General features: G+C 46.2%; 1 long non-coding RNA gene across 1 annotated transcript; it reads left to right on the top strand.

The window, feature by feature from the left end:
* The first annotated feature begins 5,186 nt into the window (after nucleotides 1–5,186).
* LOC116501719 lies at nucleotides 5,187–5,585 on the top strand. The gene is made up of 3 exons (XR_004254502.1): nucleotides 5,187–5,306; nucleotides 5,385–5,450; nucleotides 5,537–5,585. It is a non-coding gene; the product is annotated as an uncharacterized LOC116501719 (long non-coding RNA).
* The last annotated feature ends 4,415 nt before the right edge of the window (nucleotides 5,586–10,000 follow it).

The following is a 10,000-nucleotide window of genomic DNA, read 5'->3' as shown; positions in this document are numbered from 1 at the left end:
GGGATAGGGTTAGGGATAGGGTTACTGTTCGGGTTCGGATTCGGGTTCAGGTTAGGGTTAGGGTTGGTTTAGGGTTAGGGTTAGTTTTAGGGTCAGTTAAGGGTTAGGGTTAGGTTTAGGGTTTGGATTCGGGTTCAGGTTAGGGTTCGGATTCGGGCTCAGGTTAGGGTTAGGGTGAGGGTTCGGATTCGGGTTCAGTTTAGGGTTACGGTTAGGGTTAGGGTTCGGGTTAGGGTTAGGGTTAGGGTTAGGGTTAGGGTTCGGATTAGGGTTCAGTTTAGGGTTAGGTTTAGGGTTAGGGTTAGGGTTAGTGTTCGGGTTCGGGTTAGGGTTAGAGTTAGGGTTAGGGTAAGGGTTAGGGTTAGGGTTAGGGTTAGGGTTAGGGTTAGGGTTAGGGTTAGGGTTCGGATTCGGGTTCGGGTTAGAGTTAGGGTTCGGGTTAGGGTTCAGGTTTGGGTTCAGGTTAGGGTTATGGTTAGGGATAGGGTTAGGGATAGGGTTGCTGTTCGGGTTCGGATTAGGGTTCGGGTTAGGGTTCAGGTTAGGGTTAGGATTAGGGTTAGGGTTAGGGTTAGGGGTTAGGGTTAGGGTTTGGGTTCGGGTTAGGTTTAGGGTTTGGGTTCGGGTTAGGGTTAGTTTCTGAGTACAGAAACTGTAACAACCAATAAAAATCATCCTTATTGGCTTTAGGAGCAAATCAATAGCTTCTATATAATCAATTAATTGTACTTTAGGGTTAGGGTTAAGGTTAGGGTTAGGGTTAGGGTAAGTGTTATGGTAAGGGTAAGTGTTGGGGTAATGTTTAGGGTTAATTTTAGGATTATGGTGAGGGAAACGTAAGGGTAAGTATTAGGTTAAGGTTAAGGGTAAGGTTAAGGTTAAGAGTAAGTGTAAGGTTTAGGGTAAGAGTAAGGGTTAATGTAAGGGTCAGGGTAAGGGTTCAGGTAAGATTTAGGGTTAGGGTTAGGTTAAGGGTAAGGGTTAGGGAAAGGTTAAGTTGTATATATAAGGATAAGTGTAAGGGATAGGGTAAGGGTAAGAGTAAGGGTATGGGTACTGGTAAGGTTGAGGGTTACGGTATGGGTAAGTGTAAGGTTTAGATTTAGGCTAAGGGTAAGTGTAGCAGAAAGGGAAAGGGTTACGGTAAGTGTAAGTGTTACGATAAGGTTAAGGTTTAGGCTTAGGTTAAGGGTAAGGGTAAGGTTAAGGGTAAGGGTAGATGTAGAAGTATGTGTTAGGCTATGGGTTATGGTAAGGGTAAGGATTAGGTTAAGAGAAAGGGCAAGGGTATGTGTAAGGGTACGGGTCATTGTAAGGGTTAGAGAAAGGGATAGGGTAAGGGTAAGTGTTAGGGTAATGGTTAGGGTTAATTATAGGGTTAGGGTGAGGGAAAACTAAGAGTAAGTATTAGGTTACATCTAAGGTTAAGGTTAAGAGTAAGTGTAAGGTTTAGGTTAAGGCTAGGATTAATGTAAGGGTCAGGGTAAGGGTTGGGGTAAGGTTTAGGTTAAGGGTTAAAGTAAGCATAATGATAAGGGCAAGAGTGAGGGTTAGGGTAGGGTTTAGAATTAGGCAAAGGGTAAGTAGAGCAGAAAGGGTAAGGGTTACGGTAAGGGTAAGTGTTATGGTAAGAGTAAGGTTGACGGTTAGGTTAAGGGTAAGGGTAATGGTTTGCTAAGGGTAAGGGTAAGGGTAATTATACGAGTAATTGCTAGTGTAAGTGTAAACGTAAGTGAACATGTAAGCGTTGTTCTATGGCTTATGGTAAGGGTAAGGTTAAGAGTAAGGTTTATGTTAAGGGTAAGTGTAAGAGTAACAGAGTAAGGGTAACAGTAAGGTTAAGGGTATAAGTATGTGTTAGGTTATGGGCTATGGTAAGGGTAAGGGTAGGGTAAGAGTAAGGGTAAGGATATGTGTAAGGATACAGGTCAGGGTAAGGGTTAGGGTGAGGGAAACGTAAGGGTAAGTGTTAGGGTAATGGTTAAGGGTAAGGTTAAGGTTAAGAGTAAGTGTAAGTTTTAGGGTAAGGGTTAGGGTTAATGTAAGGGTCAGGGTAAGGGCTGGGGTAAGGTTTAGGGTTAGGGTTAGCTTAAGGGTAAGGATTAGGGTAAGGGTAAGGGTATGGATAAGGATAAGTGTAAGTGTTAGGGTAAGGGTAATGTTAAAGGTAACAGTAAGTGTAAGGAGAAGGGTTAGGGTATGGGTAAGAGTAAGGGTATGGGTAATGGTAAGGGTGAGGGTTAGGCTAAGGGTAAGTGTAAGGTTTAGATTTAGGCTAAGGGTAAGTGTAGCCAAAAGGGTAAGGTTTACTGTAAGGTTTAAGGTTTCGGCTTAGGTTAAGGGTAAGGATAATAGTACCAGTAATTGCTAGGTTAAGTATAAGCGTATGTGTACATGTAAGTGTTGTTGTATGGCTTATGGTAAGGGTAAGGTCAAGGGTAAGGTTTATGTTAAGGGTAAGCGTAACGGTAACGGATAGAGTAAGGGTAAGGTTAAGGGTAACGGTAAGGTTAAGGGTACAAATATGTGTTAGGGTATGGGTTATGGTATGGGTAAGAATTAGGGTAAGTATAAGGGTAAGGGTAAGTGTAAGGGTACGGGTCAGGGTAAGGGTTAGAGTAAGGGTTAGGGTTAGGGTTAGGGTAAGGGTAAGTGTAAGGGTAATGGTTAGGGTTAGTTTTAGGGTTAAAGTCAGGAAAACGTATGCGTAAGTATTAGGTGAATGTTAAGGGTAAGGTTAAGGTTAAGAGTAAGTGTAAGGTTTAGGGTAAGGGTTAGGGTTAATGTAAGGGTCAGGGTAAGGGTTGGAGTAAGGTTTAGGTTAAGGGTTAGGTTAAGGATAAGTGTTAGGGTAAGGGTAAGGTTAATGGTAACCGTAACTGTTAAGGTAAGGGTTAGGGTAAGGGTAAGAATAAGGGTATGGGTAATGGTAAGGGTGAGGGTTAGGCTAAGGGTAAGTGTAAGGTTTAGATTTAGGCTAAGTGTAAGTGTAGCAAAAAGAGTAAGGTTTACGGTAAGGGTAAGTGTGAGGATAAGGGTAAGGTTTAGGGTTAGGTTAAGGGTAAGGATTAGGGTAAGGGTATGGATTAGGATAAGTGTAAGTGTTAGGGTAAAGGTAATGTTAAAGGTAACAGTAAGTGTAAGGAGAAGGGTTAGGGTATGGGTAAGAGTAAGGGTATGGGTAATGGTAAGGGTGAGGGTTAGGCTAAGGGTAAGTGTAAGGTTTAGATTTAGGCTAAGGGTAAGTGTAGCTGAAAGGTCAAGGTTTACGGTAAGGGTAAGTGTTAGGATAAGGGTAAGGTTTAGGGTTCGGTTAAGGGTAAGTGATAGGGATAGGGATAGGGATAGGGATAGGGATAGGGATAGGGATAGGGATAGGGATAGGGATAGGGATAGGGATAGGGATAGGGTAAGGGTAAGGGTAAGGGTAAGGGTAAGGGTAAGGGTAAGGGTAAGGGTAAGGGTAAGGGTAAGGGTAAGGGTAAGGGTAAGGGTAAGGTAAGGGTAAGGGTAAGGGTAACAGTAAGGGTAATGGTTACGGTAAGGGTAAGGGTTACGGTAAGGGTAAGGGTACGGGTAGAAGTATGTGTTAAAGTATGGGTTATGGTAAGGGTAAGGGTTAGAGTAAGGATTAGGGTAAGGGTAAGTGTATGGATAAGGATAAGTGTAAGTGTTAGGGTAAGGGTAATGTTAAAGGTAACAGTAAGTGTAAGGAGAAGGGTTAGGGTAAGGGTAAGAGTAAGGGTATTGGCAACGGTAAGGGTGAGGGTTACAGTAAGGGTAAGTGTAAGGTTTAGATTTAGGCTAAGGGGAAGTGTAGCAGAAAGGGTAAGGTTTACTGTAAGGTTTAAGGTTTCGGCTTAGGTTAAGGGTAAGGGTAATTGTACGAGTAATTGCTAGGGTAAGTGTAAGCGTAAGTGTACATGTAAGTGTTGTTGTATGGCTTATTTACCATAAGCCATAAGGTCAAGGGTAAGGTCAAGGGTAAGGTTTATGTTAAGGGTAAGCGTAAGGGTAACGGATAGAGTAAGGGTAAGTGTAAGGGTAAGGTTAAGAGTAACGGTAAGGTTAAGGGTACAAATATGTGTTAGGGTATGGGTTATGGTATGGGTAAGAATTAGGGTAAGTATAAGGGTAAGGGTAAGTGTAAGGGTACAGGTCAGGGTAAGGGTTAGAGTAAGGGTTAGGGTTAGGGTTAGGGTTAGGGTAAGGGTAAGTGTAAGGGTAATGGTTAGGGTTAGTTTTAGGGTTAAAGTCAGGAAAACGTATGCATAAGTACTAGGTTAATGTTAAGGGTAAGGTTAAGGTTAAGAGTAAGTGTTAGGTTTAGGGTAAGGGTTAGGTTAAGGATAAGTGTTAGGGTAAGGGTAAGGTTAATGGTAACCGTAAGTGTAAAGGTAAGGGTTAGGGTAAGGGTAAGAATAAGGGTACGGGTCGGGGTAAGTGTTAGAGTAAGGGTTAGAGTTACGGTTAGGGTTAGGGTAAGGGTAAATGTTAGGGTAATGATTAGGGTTAATTTTAGGGTTAGAGTGAGGGATACATAAGGGTAAGTGTTAGGGTAATGGTTAAGGGTAAGTTTAAGTTTAAGAGTAAGTGTAAGTTTTAGGGTAAGGATTAGGGTTAATGTAAGGGTCAGGGTAAGGGCTGGGGTAAGGTTTAGGGTTAGGGTTAGGTTAAGGGTAAGGATTAGTGTAAGGGTAAGGATTAGGGTAAGGGTAAGGGTATGGATAAGGATATTTTAAGTTTTAGGGTAAAGGTAATGTTAAAGGTAACAGTAAGTGTAAGGAGAAGGGTTAGGGTAAGGGTAAGAGTAAGGATATGGGTAATGATAAGGGTGAGGGTTACAGTAGGGGTAAGTGTAAGGTTTAGATTTAGGCTAAGGGTAAGTGTAGCAGAAAGGGTAAGCTTTACATTAAGGTTTAACGTTTAGTTTTAGGTTAAAGTTAAGGGTAAGGGTACGGGTCAGGGTAAGGGCTAGAGTAAGGGTTTGTGTAAGGGTAAGGGTTAGGATAAGTGTAAGGGTGCAAGCAAGGATTAGGGCAAGAGTAATTGTTAGGGTAATAGTAAGGGTTAGGGTAAGTGTAAGGGTATGGGAAAGTGTTAGGATATGGTTTAGGGGAAGCGGAAGGGTAAGGGTTAGGTTAAGTGTAAGAGGAAGGGGAAGGAAAGGGGAAGGGTAAGGAAAAAGTAAAGGTAAGGATTTGGGTAATGGTAAGGGTGAGAAGGGTTAGGGTAAGGGTTACGGTAAGGGTTAGGTAACGCAGTGTACAACCTGGGACGTCACACGCAGAGCTGCCTCTGGCAAGGTGAGTGAGGAACAGATGTAGCAGTTGTTGTGTTGTAGGTCTCACTGTTCCTCTAAGCATCCCCTCTTTGTCTTTTAGAGGTGTTGTAGCTGTTTGAAGAGGGTAGATTGAAGCATCTGCCTCGGGGGCTGGTAAGCGGCAGAGGTAAGGGAGCAGATGAGAGTAACTTACCTAGTTGTGCTGTGTCTTTGGATGCTGCATAGGCCTATGCGTTTCTTTTTCTTTCACAGGTGTCTCGCACAGGCTCAAAGGAGCAAACTGCACTCTGAAGAGCTGTGTAAGAAGAGGGGCCTAATAAAGCACTAATACTTTTTTTGGCATATGTTTAGCGTTTGGGGCCTGTGTCTGGGATTTGGGCCCTGTCTCGAACCACTGGGGCTTTGTCCTGGGTTTTGGAGCCTGCCTCTAGAGTTCAAGGCCTGTGATTAGGCTTTTGGGGTCTGTGTCTGGGGGCCGGTATCTGGGGGCAAGGGGGGAGCTGCTTGTAGACCCTTGGGGCCAGCATTGAGGGGGTTGGGAGCTGACTCTACACCTTTGGGGCCTGCTTCTGGGGGCGGGGGGGGGGGTTGAGACCAGCATCTGGGGGAGGGGTGGGAGCTCTTTGTATTCCTTTGGAGCCTGTGTCGGGGGGGGGGGAAGGGGAGGGTTGGTTGGGAGCTGCTTGTACACTGTTGGAGCCTGGGTTGAGGGAGGAGGTTTGGAGCTGCTTCTACACCTTTGGGCCTGGCATCGGGGGTAGGGGGTTGGGTGCTGGTTGTAGGGGCCTGTGTTTGGGGGGGGGGGCTTGGGACCTGCGTCTGGGGGAGGGGTGGGAGCTGCTTGTACACCTTTGGGGCCTGCATCTGTGGGGGGTCAGGGCCTGTGTCTAGCGGGCTGGGAACTGCTTGTACAATGTAGGAATCTGTTTCTGCAGGGTGGCTGGGAGCTGTTTGTACAACTTTGGGGCCAGCATCTGGGGGTGGCTGGGAGCTGCCTGTACACTGTAGGGGCCTGTGTTTGTGGGGGCTTGGGGGCCTCCCTCGGGGGGGGGGGGGGGGAGGGTTGGGAGCTGCTTGTATAGGGTAGGGGGCCTGCCTGGCAGGGGTTGGGAGCTGCTTGTAGAATTTGGGGCCCTGTGTCTGGGGGGGGGTTGGGGCCTGTGTCTCAGGGGTGTTGGGAACTGGTTGTACACCTTTGGGTCCTGTCTCTGGGGGGGAGCTACTTGTACACTTTTGGGGTCTGTATTTGAGGGGGGTTGGGAGCTGCTTGTGCACTTTTGGACCTATGTTTAGGCTGGTTGGGAGTTGCTCATGCATTCTAGGTGCCTCCCTTTTGAGAAGGGTTGGGGCCTGCATCTGTGGGTGGTTGGGAGCTGCTTGTACACTATAGGGGCCATGGTCTTGGAGGGGGGTCTGGGCTGTTTATACACCTTTGTGGCCTGTGTTTGGGGGGGGGGGGGGTGGGCCTGTGCCTGGGGGAGTTGGGAGGTGCTTGTTCACTCTAGGAGCCTCCATTTGGGGGTCTTTGGGGCCTCCCTTTGAGGGGGAGGGAGTTGGGAGTTGGTTGTACACCTCCGTATCCCATGTCTTGGGGGGGGTGGGGGGAGTGGGACCGGTCTCTGAAGGGGCGGGTTGTGAGCTGCTTGTACACCTGTGTCGGGGGGAGGGTAGGGGGGTTGGCGGGGATCGGGTCCGGGTCTTGGGCCAGTGTCTGGGTGGAGTCCAGTTCTTGGGAGGGGGTGGTGGGGTAGGAGCTGCTTGTGGGCAGTTGGGGTCTGCATCTGGGTGTGGTTGGTGCCTGCTTCTGTTGGCAGTTTGGGGCCTGCTTGTAGACTTGTGCAGCCTGGGTTTGGGGGCTTTTCTGTAACGTTTGGGGTCTGCATTTTTGCTTTGGGATGCATCTTGAGCTTTTGAGGCCTAGCAGTAGCATTTGGGGCCTGCATCTGGGGCTTTTCTGTAGCATTTTGGTTGCGTATTTGTGATTTGGGCCCTGTATCCAGGGTTTTGCCTTTTTTGTAGTTTCCATCTTTGTGTGTGTGTGTTTCGTTGTTGGTTGTCTGGGGTTAGGGGCAGGTTGGGGTTTGGATTAAGGTCAGTGTCATTAGCGTTAGGGGGTTGATAATAAGGGTTAGGGTTGTGGTTAGAGTTGCTATGTTTAAGGGGAATAAGGATTTCAGGGTAAGGGGATCAAGGTTGTGGGAATAAAAATGTTGTTTTTGCGCAGTTACATCCTGTAGAGGGAAGGAAGGTGGTATTGAGATATGCTTGCAGTGATAAGACAGCTTAACAGTGTGAAATGAGTTCATCTGATTCGTGTCAATATGGAACAATGCTAGGGCCGCATGATATGATGAAAAGTCTAAGAAAACCAGAGTGGTTAATATATATAGTTCTTGAATCTTGCAAAGGAATGGTCCAGCAATTCCGGTCAATAGAGGATAAGAGAACAAAGGGGTTTCAGAATAATTGCTAACTATTACAACTGTTGCATGGGACACTATGCAAGTGTCTGCCATCCAGCCAAGATGGACAAAGGAGATGGACAAGAGAAAAGCCTGGGAGGAAGACTACGAGCCTTCAGTACGAGCGGCCCCCAGAGGGACCACCGGAGACTGATAACGCCTGCACCAGTGGGAGGGTTTGGATTCTGGGAACTAATTAGAATAACCCTGCCTTTTGTAGAAGTAGTAATGAATATGTATTAGCCTAGCAGCATAAAAACCAGCCGCCTGATGTAACTTGTGTGCATCTTGGTGGAGCAGAGACTCCTGGCGCACCCAGCGCTGCTTGCTTACCTCTATTCATTTAATAAATTGTAAATTTCAATTGCAATCCTATTTGGGACCCAGTCATTTATTACAAGTGGGCTCTCGTCCGGGAGGGCTTTGGTTCCTGATTTCTGGTTTGATCTAGGAGAGGCACCCCCACCATTTGGTGGCTGCTGTTTGAGTCAGGTCGGAACTAATGGCATCTTGAACCTGAATAAAGGTAAGCAAAGTTTCTGATTCTTTTTTTCAGCTCCCTTGCCAGCTGCAGCACTATATTTTGCCCATAATTGTGTGTGTGAAGATCCGAACGAAGATGACGGAGTCGTAAGCATTTAAAGCGTATACCGTTCGGTTGGGTGGGGTTCGGTTGCCTGTGTGTGTAAGAGTGTGACTGAGATGGAACTTAGTTCCGAAGCGATTGTGGAGGTCTTCTAACCGCGGTTCCAATCTCCCGCGAGGGACTTGGCCGGTGAAGGACCGAAGGGATTCCTATAGGATTTGTGGGTGTGTGATAGGTCCTCGACCCCCTGCAAGACACTCTTACTAAGGTAACCAAGGGCTGTGGGAATTGCCATAGTAAAATTCCTAGATGGGTCAGACAAAATCGAAGACCAGAGACCAGAAGAAAGGGAGCAAATTACCAGTCATACCACCAGAAAGTCCATTAGGAATAACGATTAGAAATTGGAATGATAGGGACCCCAGAAAAGGAAAAGTAAATTAAAAATGGTCCAGTATCGTGTGACAGAACGGCCAAAGGAGCCTTTAAGACTACATGTCTTTTGGCCTGTTTTTGGAACCTTCGAAGACTGGATTTGCCAGGCCTTAAATATCCATGTTAATTCAAAGGAACCTTTTAGCCAGGAAGAAAGTGATTATGCAGGATTATGGATCAGGAGGACTTCACGTCCTTTTCCAGCCTCAATATTTACACTAAAAGCAGGTAAGAAATATGAAGAACAAGAAGAACATGAAAAAGAAAAAGAAGATAAACGTGAGCCGTTGGATAAGCTACCACCTCCATATCCTAACAATCCACCCCCGGCGGCTCCCCCTCCGGTGGCTGTGGTATCGCCACCAGTACCACCGTTGCCCCAGCTTCCACCACCAACAGCACCAGAATTAGACCGACCTCCGGCCGCATGCAGGAGAAGCAGGACGGAAGTATCTGAGAGAGCTTCTCTATATCCCTTAAGGGAGGTAACTGGTGTATAACTGGTGCGCGTCTTGGTGGAGCAGAGACTCCCGGCGTACCCAGCACTGTTTGCTTACCTCTATTCATTCAGTGAATTGTAAACTTTGATTGTAATCCTATTTGGGACTTTTATTTATTATAACAGACAACCTTGTAAAACGCAGACAACCAGAATCCTTACAGCAATTAGGTGGAAATCACGGCGTAAGAAACATTACCACCTCAAAGAGTAAAAACCTCAAAAGAAATGTGACTTGTAACAGGCCAGCAGCTGTGTATTTTCTGTGAAGCACCAGCTAGATTATGAACCTTGAACAGCACAGTTAAAGGGGAAACAGGGGAGGGTCCCGGTCCTCGGCAGAAAAAAAAAGTGTATAAACTGTGTATGGAATTAGTAGGCACCCTCCTGCTTGTGGGACACCCGCCATTGTAATCTCGAATAATAATGCTACTGTACTGAGATCCTCGACTCAGCCTATGCTATTTGCTACAGATTGATTCAGGGTTTTAAGGTTTCAGGGATTGGGCACTAGGGTTGGGTTTCAGGGTAAGGGGTTTCAGGGTTTATGTTTAGGACTTTAAGGTTTTTAGGGTTGGAGTTTTAACGGTTAGGATTTTAAGGATTTGGGGGTTAGGGTTTTAAGGGTTTCAGGGTTAGCGTGTTAGGGTATTAGAGTTTTTTTGGGTTGTAGTGTTGATATGTTTTTTAGGGTTAGAGTCTTAAGGTTTTATTTTTGGTCAGTTATTTACGGT

Source organism: Aythya fuligula, unplaced genomic scaffold (assembly GCF_009819795.1).
Source record: "Aythya fuligula isolate bAytFul2 unplaced genomic scaffold, bAytFul2.pri scaffold_75_arrow_ctg1, whole genome shotgun sequence".
Taxonomy (NCBI): Eukaryota; Metazoa; Chordata; class Aves; order Anseriformes; family Anatidae; genus Aythya; species Aythya fuligula.
This window is presented reverse-complemented; position numbering and strand designations above follow the sequence as displayed.